Consider the following 12,960-nt stretch of genomic DNA (forward strand, 5'->3'; position numbering starts at 1 on the left):
TGAAGTAGGACCTCCTGCAGTTAACGGATAGTTACAAGCAAGGGATCTTTGAAAACCAGTCAGCAAGTCTAGGATTCATATGCTAAGAGGCGGAGAAGTACAGGGGCTTTCTGTGGTCAAAGGAATCAACTTCCTCTGTTCAAAGGAATTATTTACGACTCACTGGAGCCAGTGGTCAGTGATGAATATCGGGTTTTACATTGATCCAATAGTTAAGGGAGATATATTTTTGGCTTTGTAGTAAAGTATTCGAGCATAGTGCATTTACTCAAATAATTGTAAGGCTAGCCGAATGCCTCCAACTTAATGGATGATGTTATCCATGCCATGTTTCATGTCTATTGAAAGGTAAGATCGTAATAACAAACCTGACAACAATAACTACCACCTGGGACCTTCATGGGCGAAGATATCCTGAAAGTTTGGAATCCCATAAACTTCTAAAAGACCTAGCACATACAACACCCAGCGCCTACATGAGCTCACCAAGGGGTTGTATGTGGGAGTAACATTGATGTTATCAAAATTAGAGTCTGGGTTTCCATAACTTGTCAGTCCTGGAAGGTACAGCTGTTTTAGTCCTAACCATTTTCCTAAAAGGACTTCCTCTCTCCGCTAATCTCTGAGCCATTTCCATGATACAGGTGTAGTACTTTTCTCTTGTTTTCCCTTATATTTCATGTGAGTGTATATACTGTAAGGTTTTGTTTACATTTTGTATCATTTTTGTATATTTTTATGAACACTGCCTACCTTTCCAGAATAAATATACAAAATTCAATAGCTTAGTTCCTCTTACTCTGTAATCCGCACTACTGGAGCTATAAGATGCCTGTAATGGGTGTCTAATTAGCCTATATAAATGACTGGTGGTGGCAGCTAGAAGTTCATTTTGTTATTGTGGAGTTGACAGCGACCGTACCGTGTTATATTTGTAAATTCCATGCGTTTGTAATCGGAGGTTTATATACCTTACGCTCACTGTTAGTTCCCTAATAACTGACCTAGTAGGGGAAACAGCTACGGCCTTGTCTATCATTCGTCGTCAGTCAATTTCATAACTGTCCTGATGATTGGAGGCAGCGCAGTTGTGTTCCCTGACAAATTGGTGGGATCTGTGGGATCTCTCCAGTGTTGTCCCATTTTGGGTTTTCTTGTATCCAAAGAAATCTATAATTTTATGCAGATTAATTTTTTAATGTAACATTGCAACTTAATTTTTGCACAGATTTCCATAACCCCTACTGTATATAGGCATTGGCTTGTTAAAATTTTGAGTGTGCCAAAATTCAATATGGTGTTTTGGCAGACATTGGCTTAGAACCATCAACAACATACACCATGCTCCATGTACATCCTATCCCAGTTACTTATCTTTTTCGTTTCTGCCCCCTTGACCTGGTCCTCTGACACTGTGGCATTGCATTCATGCAAATTATACACCTGGTGGCTTAGATATTGGCTGAGTGATTGGTTAATTCAGCATTATAAATATCACCTCTATACAGTATGCTGTGCCATGCCATAATCTGACAACAATGCCAAATCATTTTGCACATACATAAAGAAATTTTTGGGTGGACAGAAATATTACATGGTACCCTAATGGCCATCGAAAGCAAAATACATTCTTTTATCAGGACCTCTGCTTTAGTTGTGGCATCCAGGTGAGCAGACATTCTCTTTTACCTTCATAATCTCCAACAGAGCATATAAAAAGAGGATACCCCCTTCCCCCTTAAATTTAATAACTTGCAGCTGGACAATGAAAGTTGATTTTAAAATAATCTTTAAATGTAATTTAATAAGGAAAAACAATAGAACATTGAGTTGATAAAAGTAAAATTACAAAGTTTCAGTCAATTTATACAACTTTAGAACAGTCATTTCTTGGCTTTGGGGATCTGAGGAGGTCACAGAAGAAGATCTCAGGTTAAAGGTGTCTCATCACAAACAATCTTTTTAATATGGAAATCAACAAATTACAGTGAGTTAGCCACCTGAGTCCACCCAAACGAGAGCTTGTTATCAGATCTAGTCTCCATCTCTCCAGAGAGGTCTTGAGTGGAGGACCCTCCCTTCTATGACAGTCATGTACCCAAATAATTATATCATTACTATATCTTACAGTGAGCACGATTAAACTCAGGTATGTTTTCAACATTTTTTAGAAAACAAATTAGTTTGGAAAAGATGGCCGCGTACCTTTGGTAGAGACTAAACTTGTCCAGTGCTGCTCTGGCCAGCTTCTCCTCGAAGCACTCTGCTTGATTGAAAGGTCTCTCTCTATGTACACACACGAGATACCTGTCAATCACTTGGAGCGGTGTGGGAAGAAGCCTGCAGCACTGTACTAGTCGTGTCTCTCCCTATGGTCTCTGGGGAGATATTTAAACTGTTTCATCTTAAATTATAGTGAAAGACATACCTGGCTGCAGCCAGCCTTCGATTCAAACTACCTGTGGTTGGGGACAAATTAATCATTTGACAGATTCCGTTAACAAAAAGAAATTTACATGAGGTCAAACAGTCTAGGTAACAGATACTCCAATAGTCATCATTTTCAGTTTTGTGCAAAAAATGCAGGATGGTCTATAGATCCCCAATGAATAATTTATTCCGTCGAGAGCAGCTAATATTTCTATGGAAAAATTCTTGAAGAGCTTTCCAACTAGTTTCTTGCGCTCTACAATGAGGCCGAAGATCTCCACCCCAAGTCAATGGAAATGAAAAGTGTGGAGACTTGGATGCTTGACAGCAAGTGGAGCCGGGTGCAATACTACTGAAAGATAGGAAAGGACTGTTTCTTGCATCTTGGATTTGGAACCTAAGCATATCATCCAGTTATGGTAAAAGATGGAGATTTGTGAGTCAGCAGACAACTGATGACTTTGACTGTTATGCATGTGACTTTCTAATAAAATGCTAATGGAGGGATGGGAGAATTACACAAAGACTTCTTCATGGGATGAGTCATATGATCTAAGTCGCTGCTTGAGGCTGAAGATCTTGAACAGTCTTGGGATTTTTTTCAGAGGAAAAGCTTGCTTCTCTTCCTTAGGGTCCCGTTACACTAAACGACGCACCAGCGATCCCGACAGCGATACGACCTGGTCAGGATCACTGGTGCGTCGCTACATGATCGCTGGTGAGCTCTCAAACAGGCAGACTCACCAGCGATCAGGACCAGCGAGGACGCTGGTAACCAGGGTAAATAGCGGGTAACTAAGCGCGTGCGTCCCTTAGTTACCCGCTGTGTACCCTGGATACCAGCATGCTAGCGCTGGGAGCTGGTATCCAAGGTAAACAGTGGGTAACTAAGCCTGCATGACATATTTTGTTAAACCAAAGAGTTATGTGACACAAAGTAGTTAATAAATAACATTTCCCACATGTCTACTTTACATCGGCACAATTTTGGAAACATAATTTTTTTTTGTTAGGAAGTTATAAGGGTTAAAAGTTGACCAGAGATTTCTCATTTTTACAATAAAATTTACAAAACCATTTTTTTAGGGACCACCTCACATTTGAAGTCACTTTGAGGGGTCTATATGGCAGAAAATAGCCAAAAGTGACACCATTCTAAAAACTGCACCCCTCAAGCTACTCAAAACTACAAAAAAGAGAAACAGATTCGGCACTGCTGCACCACCGTGGTCTCTTAAATAAATCTAAAGAGACCTTTCACACACTATATGAACGCTACATACCCCAAGGAACGGGTGCTCAACCCTGAAGAAATACAACAAAATCCAATAGCCACACTCTATGCATTGCCCCCAAGCCCATGCATTTTTATCTATGAAATAAAGATTTCTACTTTTGGTAACGGAGAGTGCAATTCCTTTTTTCTTTCATTGTGCTACTCAAAACTACATTCAAGAAGATCATTAACCCTTCAGGTGCTTCACAGGAACTAAAGCAACGTGGAAGGAAAAAATGGACATTTTAATTTTTCCAACACAAATTTTCTTTTAGCCTCAATTTTTTCATCTTCACATGGGCAACAGAATAAAATGTATCTAATGCTGGAATAATTAGCGGTTGCCATGTCGCGTTTGGAGAGCCCCTATGTGCCTAAACATTGGAGTTCCCCCACAAGTGACCCCCATTTTGGAAACTAGACCCCCCAAAGAACTTATCTAGATGCATAGTGAGCACTTTGAACCCCCAGGTGCTTCACAAATTGATCCGTAAAAAAAAAGTACTTTTTTTCACAAATATTTTCTGCTAGCCTCAGTTTTTTCATTTTCACATGGGCAACAGGATAAAATGGATCCCAAAAATTTGTTGGGCAATTTCTCCTGAGTACACCAATACCTCATATGTGGTCATAAACCACTATTTGAGCACATGGCAGGGCCCGGAAGGGAAGGATCGTCATTTGACTTTTTGAATGGAAAATTAGCTCCAATCGTTAGCAGACACCATATCGCGTTTGGAGAGCCCCTGTGTGCCTAAACAGTGAAAAATCCCCACAAGGGACACCATTTTGGAAACTAGACCCCTTAAGGAACTTATCTAGATGTATAGTGAGCACTTTGAACCCCCAAGTGCTTCACAGAAGTAAATAACGCAGAGCAGTGAAAATAAAAAAATCATTTTTTTCCTCAGAAACAGGAGAAATTGGACCCCAAAAGTTGTTGTCCAGTTTGTCCTGAGTATGCTGTTACCCCATATGTGGGGGGGGACCACTGTTTGGGCACATGTCGGGGCTCGGAAGGGAAGTAGTGACGTTTTGAAATGCCGACTTGATGGAATGGTCTGCGGGTGTCATGTTACGTTTGCAGAGCCCCTGATGCGCCTAAACAGTAGAAACTCCCCACAAGTGACCCCATTTTGGAAACTAGACCCCCAAAGGAACTTATCTAGATGTGTGGTGAGCACTTTGAACCCCCAAGTGCTTCACAGAAGTTTATAACGCAGAGCCGTGAAAATAAAAAATCTTTTTTTTTCCTCAAAAAATGATTTTTTAGCCTACAATTTTTTATTTTCACAAGGGTAACAGGATAACTTGAAACCCAAAAGTTGTTGTCCAGTTTGTCCTGAGTACGCTGGTACCCCATATGTGGAGTGTAACCATTGCTTGGGCACATGTCAGGGCTCGGAATGGAAGTAGTGACGTTTTGAAATGCAGATTTTGATGGAATGGTCTGCGGGTGTCGTTGCGTTTGCAGAGCCCCTGATGTGCGTAAACAGTAGAAACTCTACACAAGTGACCCCATTTTGGAAACTAGACCTCCCAAGGAACTTATATAGAGGTCTGATGAGCACTTTCAACACTCAAGTGCTTCACAGAAGTTTATAACGCATAGCTGTGAAAATAAAAAATAATTTTTTTTCACGAAAAGGGTTAAGATTAGGGTTAGGGGTGTGTTGGGGTTAGGGTTGGGATTAGGGTTAGGCTTGTGGTTAGGGTTATGGTTAGGGTTGGGATTAGGGTTAGGGGTGTGTTGGGGGTGTGATAGAATTGAGGGGTTTCCACTGTTTAAGCACATAAAAGGGTCTCCAAACTCGACATGATGCCACCATTGATTCCAGCAAATTTTGAGTTCAAAAAGTCAAACGGTGTTCCCTCCCTTCCAAGCCCCGACGTGTGCCCAAACAGTGGTTTACCCCAACATATGGGGTATCAGCGTACTCAGGAAAAATTGCGCAACAACTTTGGGCTTAATCTCACCTGACAATACAAAGGTGACATCAACCCCACAAATATGAACCCCATATTAAAAAAACAACATGGGGACTCCTCTTTTCTTAATAACCTGCCTTATTGAACCTGACAGCTGAGGGTTGCAGCACCCACCTGTGAGTTTTGCCTGGCTGGTTATCAAAAATACAGGGGAACCCACGGCGTTTTTTAAAAAAAAATTTTTTTATTTACAGCGAAGAAGTGGCTGATGAATACTCCCATCAATCGCTCCTGCTCTCACTGTTATTGTTAGGGTCGGCGGAACGCCAGATATAAATAATAGGAGGTGCGTTTGCGCTTGGGGTCCACCATGCGGTAGATGGTAAGACCGCTGCTGGACAATGGCGGATGCACCAAAAGATAAGGTGCTGCGCTCGGGTTAACGTCACCCGAACGCTAAGAGTGGCTCTGTTATGACACAGAGTCGCCTTACAATAAAGAATGTAAGGACGCTGGCCCAGTTAGCCTCACAGGATGACCAGCAAGTGGCGTTGCAGCTGCAACCGCCAATGGACGCTGCTACCGCAACGCGGCAGTAACTATAGCCGCTGCACGACGGCGCCGGAAGGCCGGACACCGTCGGATACTAGTGTGCAGTGCCGGGGGCACAGTGGCGTGTAGCTTGCCACAATCTGGCGCTGACTAACCAACACTCTGTCACCATTCATATTATCAGAGGGAAGGGGTTTCTTAATAGTCAGTCACCAGTCCATGCATCCATCACCATACAAACACAGCATAATATTCTACACTAGCGCATGGCCGAGCTGCCATGCAGGCTTTTTATAGCCATGCGCTTCCGGGACCTTCCAGTACCCTGAGAAGGACCAATCAGATTCGACACAGGATCTGAACATGTGACCCCTGCTCTCCACTGAGAGGTCACCTTGCGGGCATGCCCAGTAGCACAGCATGAGGACTTAGCCTCTGGAGCGGTTCCCTGCAGAGCAGGTTGCGCTACCATTGCTGCACCAGAGGTGGCAGCAACATCCAGGCTATCAGAGCAAGTCTGAGCAGCACGCCTGGCTCGCCGAGATTGCTGAGCAGCACCCGGAGCAGTCGAAGGAGAATGGGAGGCCGCTGGATGTCTGGCTCTGGATTCCTGCTGTGCAGTGTCAGGAATCCGACGCCTAACATTACCCCCCCTCTGCGCTCAAAAGCCGCGATCAGGAGCGGTGCGTGGATGTTTTCCAACGGCTCCCAGGTCCGAGCCTCAGGCCCATGACCCTTCCAATCCACTAAATAAATTTTTTTGCCACTGACAAACCTGCGCCCCACGATGGCGTTAACCACAAACTCGTCAGACGACAAGTCTGACGACCCGGCTGATGACTCAGAAAACCGGGCCTTGTGAACTGGTTTGAGGAGGGACACATGGAACACGTCCGAAATGGCTAAATGTGGAGGAAGAGCCAGGCGGTAGACCACCGAGATAATTCGCTCGAGAACCTTGAAAGGTGCTATGTATCGCGGCGTGAACTTGGGGGACTCGACCCGCAGTTTGATGTTTGGGGTAGAGAGCCACACCATGTCGCCAGGGGAGAAGCTTGGAGCGGGTCGCCGATGCGTGTTGGCGGACGCCCTTATCCTTTCTTTAGAGGCACGGATAGCATCCTGAGTGCGATCCCAAATATCACGGGCCTCCACTGCCCAGTCTGCCACCCTGGAGTCAGCGGAGGACACTGGCATTGGGACAGGGACACGTGGATGTGGGCCGTAGTTTAGGAGAAAGGGCGTCTGACCAGTGGAATCAGCCACTGCATTGTTTAGGGCAAATTCAGCCCATGGTAGCAAGGGTGCCCAGTCATCCTGCCTGGCAGAGACAAAATGCCGTAAGTAGGTGACCAAGGTCTGATTGGCTCTCTCGACCAAGCCATTAGTCTCGGGATGATAAGCGGAGGACAAATTTAGCTTGATGCTGAGCAAACTGCAGAGCTCCCTCCAAAACCGAGACGCAAACTGGGGACCTCGGTTACACACGATTTTGTCCAGCATGCCATGCAAACAGAATACGTGCTTAATGAACAAAGTGGCAAGACCACGAGCGGAAGGCAAGCGTGCGAGTGGCACCAGATGCACCATTTTGGAAAAATGGTCGGTGACCACCCAGCTGACCGTACTGCCACCAGACTTGGGCAGGCCAACTATGAAATCCATGCCAACCATCTCCCATGGTCTATCCGCCACTGGCTAGGGAAATAACAGCTCCGCCGGCCTCTGTCTAGAGGGTCTGTTCCGAGCACACGAGATGCATGCTTGCACATATTCCCTGACATCTCGAGCCATATGCGGCCACCAATATGACCTTGCCAGGAGTTCGGTGGTCCGTTTTTTACCAAAATGACCACTCACCCTGGAGGCGTGTGCCCAAGCGAGGACCTCCGGCCATAGCTGAGGAGGCACCAAGGTCTTGCCCGGTGGCACTGACTCGAGTGAAACTGGAGCCACGGTCGTAAAACTCTCCGGCGGGAAAATAAGCCGAGGCTCAGCCTCTCCCTCTTCCGCCGAAACCACCGAGCGTGAAAGCGCATCCGCACGGACGTTCTTCTCTCCAGAGAGATAATGCAGGGTGAAGCGGAAGCGGCAAAAGAAGAGCGACCACCTAGCCTGACGGGAGATCAGGCGCTGGGCCGTCTGCAAATAGACCAGATTTTTGTGGTCCGTGTATACCTGGAAGGGAAACCGAGCCCCCTCCAGGAGATGTCTCCACTCAGAAAGGGCCAATTTCATGGCCAGCAGCTCCCTGTCACCGATGGAGTAATTCTTCTCCGCTGGTGAGAAGGTTTTTGAGAAGAAAAAGCATGGATGCTTTCGACCTTGAGCATCTTTCTGGAAGAGGACTGCTCCTGCACCGACGGAATAGGCATCTACATCCAGTATAAATGGCTTGTTCAAATCGGGAGGATGTAGGATGGGAGCTCCAGCAAAGTGGGATTTGATAGACAAGAAGGCCATGGAGACCTGTTGAGACCAAGCATTAGGATTAGCTCCTTTCTTGGTGAGAGCAACCAAAGGAGCCAGCAATGTGGAGAAGTGCGGTATAAACAGGCGGTAATAATTTACGAACCCTAAGAAGTGCTGCACCGCTTTGAGTGAATGGGGTTCCTGCCAGTCCATCACCGCTTGTAGTTTGGCCGGATCCATAGCCAATCCCTGGGCCGAGATGATGTAGCCCAGGAACGGCAAGGACTCCTGCTCAAACTGACATTTCTCCAGCTTGGCGTATAGAGAGTTCGCCCGTAGACCGTCGAAGACCCTGCATACGTCTCTCCGGTGAGTGGTCAAATCTGGCGAGAAGATGAGTATGTCATCCAGACAGACCACCAACGAAGTAGAGAGCATGAGCATGTTGCGGAAGATGTTGACGAAATCTTGGAAGACAGCTGGCGCATTACACAGGCCGAAGGGCATGACCAAATATTCATAGTGGCCATCCCTGGTATTAAAGGCTGTCTTCCACTCGTCTCCCTCGCGAATGCGGATCAGGTTGTATGCCCCCCGTAGATCTTGTTTCGTAAAGATCCTGGCCCCTTGCAACCTGTCAAACAGTTCAGAGATCAGCAGAAGAGGGTATTTGTTCTTTACTGTTATGGCATTGAGACCTGTAATCAATGCAGGGACGTAACTCTCCGCTCTTCTTCTGAACGAAAAAGAACCCTGCACCAGCCGGCGACACCAACTTCCTGATAAAACCTCTAGCCAGGTTTACCCGGATATATTGTGACATAGCTTCTGTTTCGGGGAGTGATAGGGGATACACACAACCCCTAGGAAGTTCTGTGCCTGGCATGAGGTCTATCGGGCAATCATATGGGCGGTGTGGCGGGAGCGTCTCCGCAGACATTTTGGAGAAGACGTCCACGTACTGATGGTAGGATTTAGGAAGCGCGGAGAGATCCAAAGGGACTTCAGTGGAAGCCACCTGAAGACTGCCCTTCAGACACCTTCCCTCACAGTCATTGCTCCAAGCCAGTATTTTCCCTGATGCCCACTCGATATGAGGAGAGTGGCAACGGAGCTAGGGAAGACCAAGTAGCACCTGGTCAATACCATCAGGCAAAATGAGCAGGGACAAGATCTCTCGATAGGAGGGAGAGATAGAAAGCCCAAGTGGAACTGTCTGATGGGTTACCTGAGTGGGCAAATGCGCCCCATTAACCACCATGATGGTCAGTGGTTGAGGCAGCAACACCTGAGGGATAGAGTGTTTCTGGGCAAAGGTTTAGGACATAAAATTCCCTTCGGCCCCGGAATCCACGATAACCTCTGCCTCCCAGGTGAAGGGACCACTATCTAAGGTACCCCGGAATACCGATTTGGGTGAGAAGGGCTTCATGTTGGACTGACCACCTCCTATGACCACAGGATGTAGGCGTTTTTTCGCCCGCAAAGGACACGTGCTAGCTGAGTGACCAAATTGTCGGCACTGATAGCAACGTACATAGCTTCGCACCAGTGGTGGCTTGGAGTCAGTGCGAGACATCTCCATAGATTCAGAGGGTACGAGCTCCTGTGCAGGATATCTCAGCGGCTCGGTGAAAGTGGGAGCCAAATTAACCCTTCACCTGGATTGTGCACGTTCCAGCCCACGCTCCGTAAACCGGAGGTCAATGCGGGTGGAAACTGCAATCAATTCCTCCAGACTTGTGGGAACTTCTCTAGTAGCTAGAGCATCTTTTACATGCCCAGCCAACCCTCTCCAAAACACCGGGACTAATGCTTTGTCCGGCCACTCTACTTCGGAAGCAAATGTCCGGAACCGGACGGCATAATGGCTGACCGAGAGTGACCCCTGTGTTAGGGACAGAAGTTGAAGAGAGGTGTCGTGTGTGATCGGTGGTCCCAAAAAGACCTGCTTCAGGGCCGCGAGGAACTGAGCAGCACCCTGAACCACAGGATCATCACGTTCCCACAATGGTGTAGCCCACTGTAATGCTCGGTCAGACAAGCATGACACAATAAAGCCCACCTTAGCCCGCTCTGTAGGAAACCGTGCGGCCAGTAACTCGAGCTGAATTGAGCACTGGCTCACGAATCCCCTACAGGTGGCGCTATCACCCGAAAACTTGTCGGGAAGCGGGAGGCGAGTAATTGTCGGCATGGGCAAAAGTGCGGGCACACATGTGACAGCCTCAGCAACTGTCTGAGCAGCAGCTAGTGCAGTATTCGCAGCTGAGTTGGCACTCTCAATAGCCGCCAACCTGCTCTCCAGCTGCCGAATATAGCGCTGCAACTGCTGCACGTCTGCCATTACCAGCCAGACCCTGGTGCTAGTGTAATGTTAGGGTCGGCGGAGCGCACCAGATATAAATAATAGGAGGTGCATTCGCCGCCCGGGGTCCACCGTGCGGTAGATGGTAAGACCGCTGCTGGACAATGGCAGATGCACCAAAAGATAAGGTGCTGCGCTCGGGTTAATGTCACCCGAACGCTAAGAGTGGCTCTGTTAAGACACAGAGTCGCCTTACAATAAAGAATGTAAGGACGCTGGCCCAGTTAGCCTCACAGGATGACCAGCAAGTGGCGTTGCAGCCGCAACCGCCAATGGACGCTGCTACCGCAGCGCGGCAGTAACTATAGCCGCTGCACGACGGCGCCGGAAGGCCGGACACCGTCGGACGCTAGTGTGCAGTGCCGGGGGCACAGTGGCGTGTAGCTTGCCACAATCTGGCGCTGACTAACCAACACTCTGTCACCATTCGTATTATCAGAGGGAAGGGGTTTCTTAATAAGTCAGTCACCAGTCCATGCATCCATCACCATACACACACAGCATAATATGCTACACTAGCGCATGGCCGAGCCGCCATGCGGGCTTTTTATAGCCATGCGCTTCCGGGACCTTCCAGTACCCTGAGAAGGACCAATCAGATCCGACACAGGACCTGAACATGCGACTCCTGCTCTCCTCTGAGAGGTCACCTTGCGGGCATGCCCAGTAGCACGGCATGAGGACTTAGCCTCTGGAGCCGTAACCTGCAGAGCAGGTTGCGCTACCATTGCTGCACCAGAGGTGGCAGCAACATCCAGGCTGTCAGAGCAAGTCTGAGCAGCACCCGGAGCAGTCGGAGAATGGGAGACCTCTGGATGTCTGCCTCTGGATTCCTGCTGTGCAGTGTCAGGAATCCGACACCTAACAGTTATTAGAGGCTGCAGGTGTCAGATGATGGGATCAGTAGTCCCATCAGCTAACACCAGTGAGTAGAGTTGAGCGACTTTTGGTTTTTTAGGGTCGCGTTTCGTTTCGTGAAACCCGACTTTTCCAAAAGTCGGGTCGAGCAAGATCGTCCGATTATAGGGAAAAGTCGGGGTCGTCCCGAAACACGAAACCCAATGTAAGTCAATGGGGAATAAAAGTCGGCAGTGAGAGGAGGACAGGAAACACACCTACAGTGCCCATTTGAATGCCAAAAGCATCAATTCTTCTTACTTAAGCTTGTCAACCTTAATTAACTTCATAATATAAGTTACGCACTGAAAAATGGGGGTTATTTGGCTAAAGTTGTGGGGGGGGGAGGGCTGGCTGCAGGTTTTCATGTGCCCTGGGCGAAAGAGCGCCCCTTTAACACATACCACAACTCATCATGCTCCGATACGGCAGAGAAATAGCGGTATAGTACAATGAAAAATACCTCACTTTTTACATCTCATGACGAGGCCCATCTATTTCTCCATACAGAATCATTGGTCCCATATAATGTTTGAAACAGTATATGATGAGCTCCACATAATGCTACAGTATATGTTGGTCCCCATGGATGAAGCTCCACTGTCTTATGGGCCCAAATAATGCTCCAAACATAATGGGCCCCATTTCTAATGCTCTAGTGTATAATGGGCCCTGTAAATGCTGCTCCAGTGTCTGATGTCCACCTTTGGAATGTTCCAGTGTATGGTGGGCCCCATCTATCATTCTCCAGAGTATAGTGCTCCCCAAAAATTGCTGTCCCAACATTGAAAACAATCAAATAAGTCTCCTCGCTAGGGAATCCCTGTACTTGTCTGGACAGGTGCTGTAGCTTGCTTAACAGCTCGCCAGCCGTTCTCACGCCCAGTATGGATTGCACGTGATTGCACAAAGGTTAGAAAGGGTACCGTATCCCTGGATAACATGTATGGATAGCGTACACATTCAAAATATATGTCTATACAGCATGAGGCAGGCTCAGACGGTGTTAGGCCCAGTATGGATTGCACGTGATTGCACAAAGGTTAGAAAGGGTACCGTATCCCCGGATAACATGTATGGATAGCGTACACATTCA

The sequence above is a fragment of the Dendrobates tinctorius genome, unplaced genomic scaffold (assembly GCF_039654945.1).
Source record: "Dendrobates tinctorius isolate UK_male_01 unplaced genomic scaffold, ASM3965494v1 ptg000085l, whole genome shotgun sequence".
Taxonomy (NCBI): domain Eukaryota; kingdom Metazoa; phylum Chordata; class Amphibia; order Anura; family Dendrobatidae; genus Dendrobates; species Dendrobates tinctorius.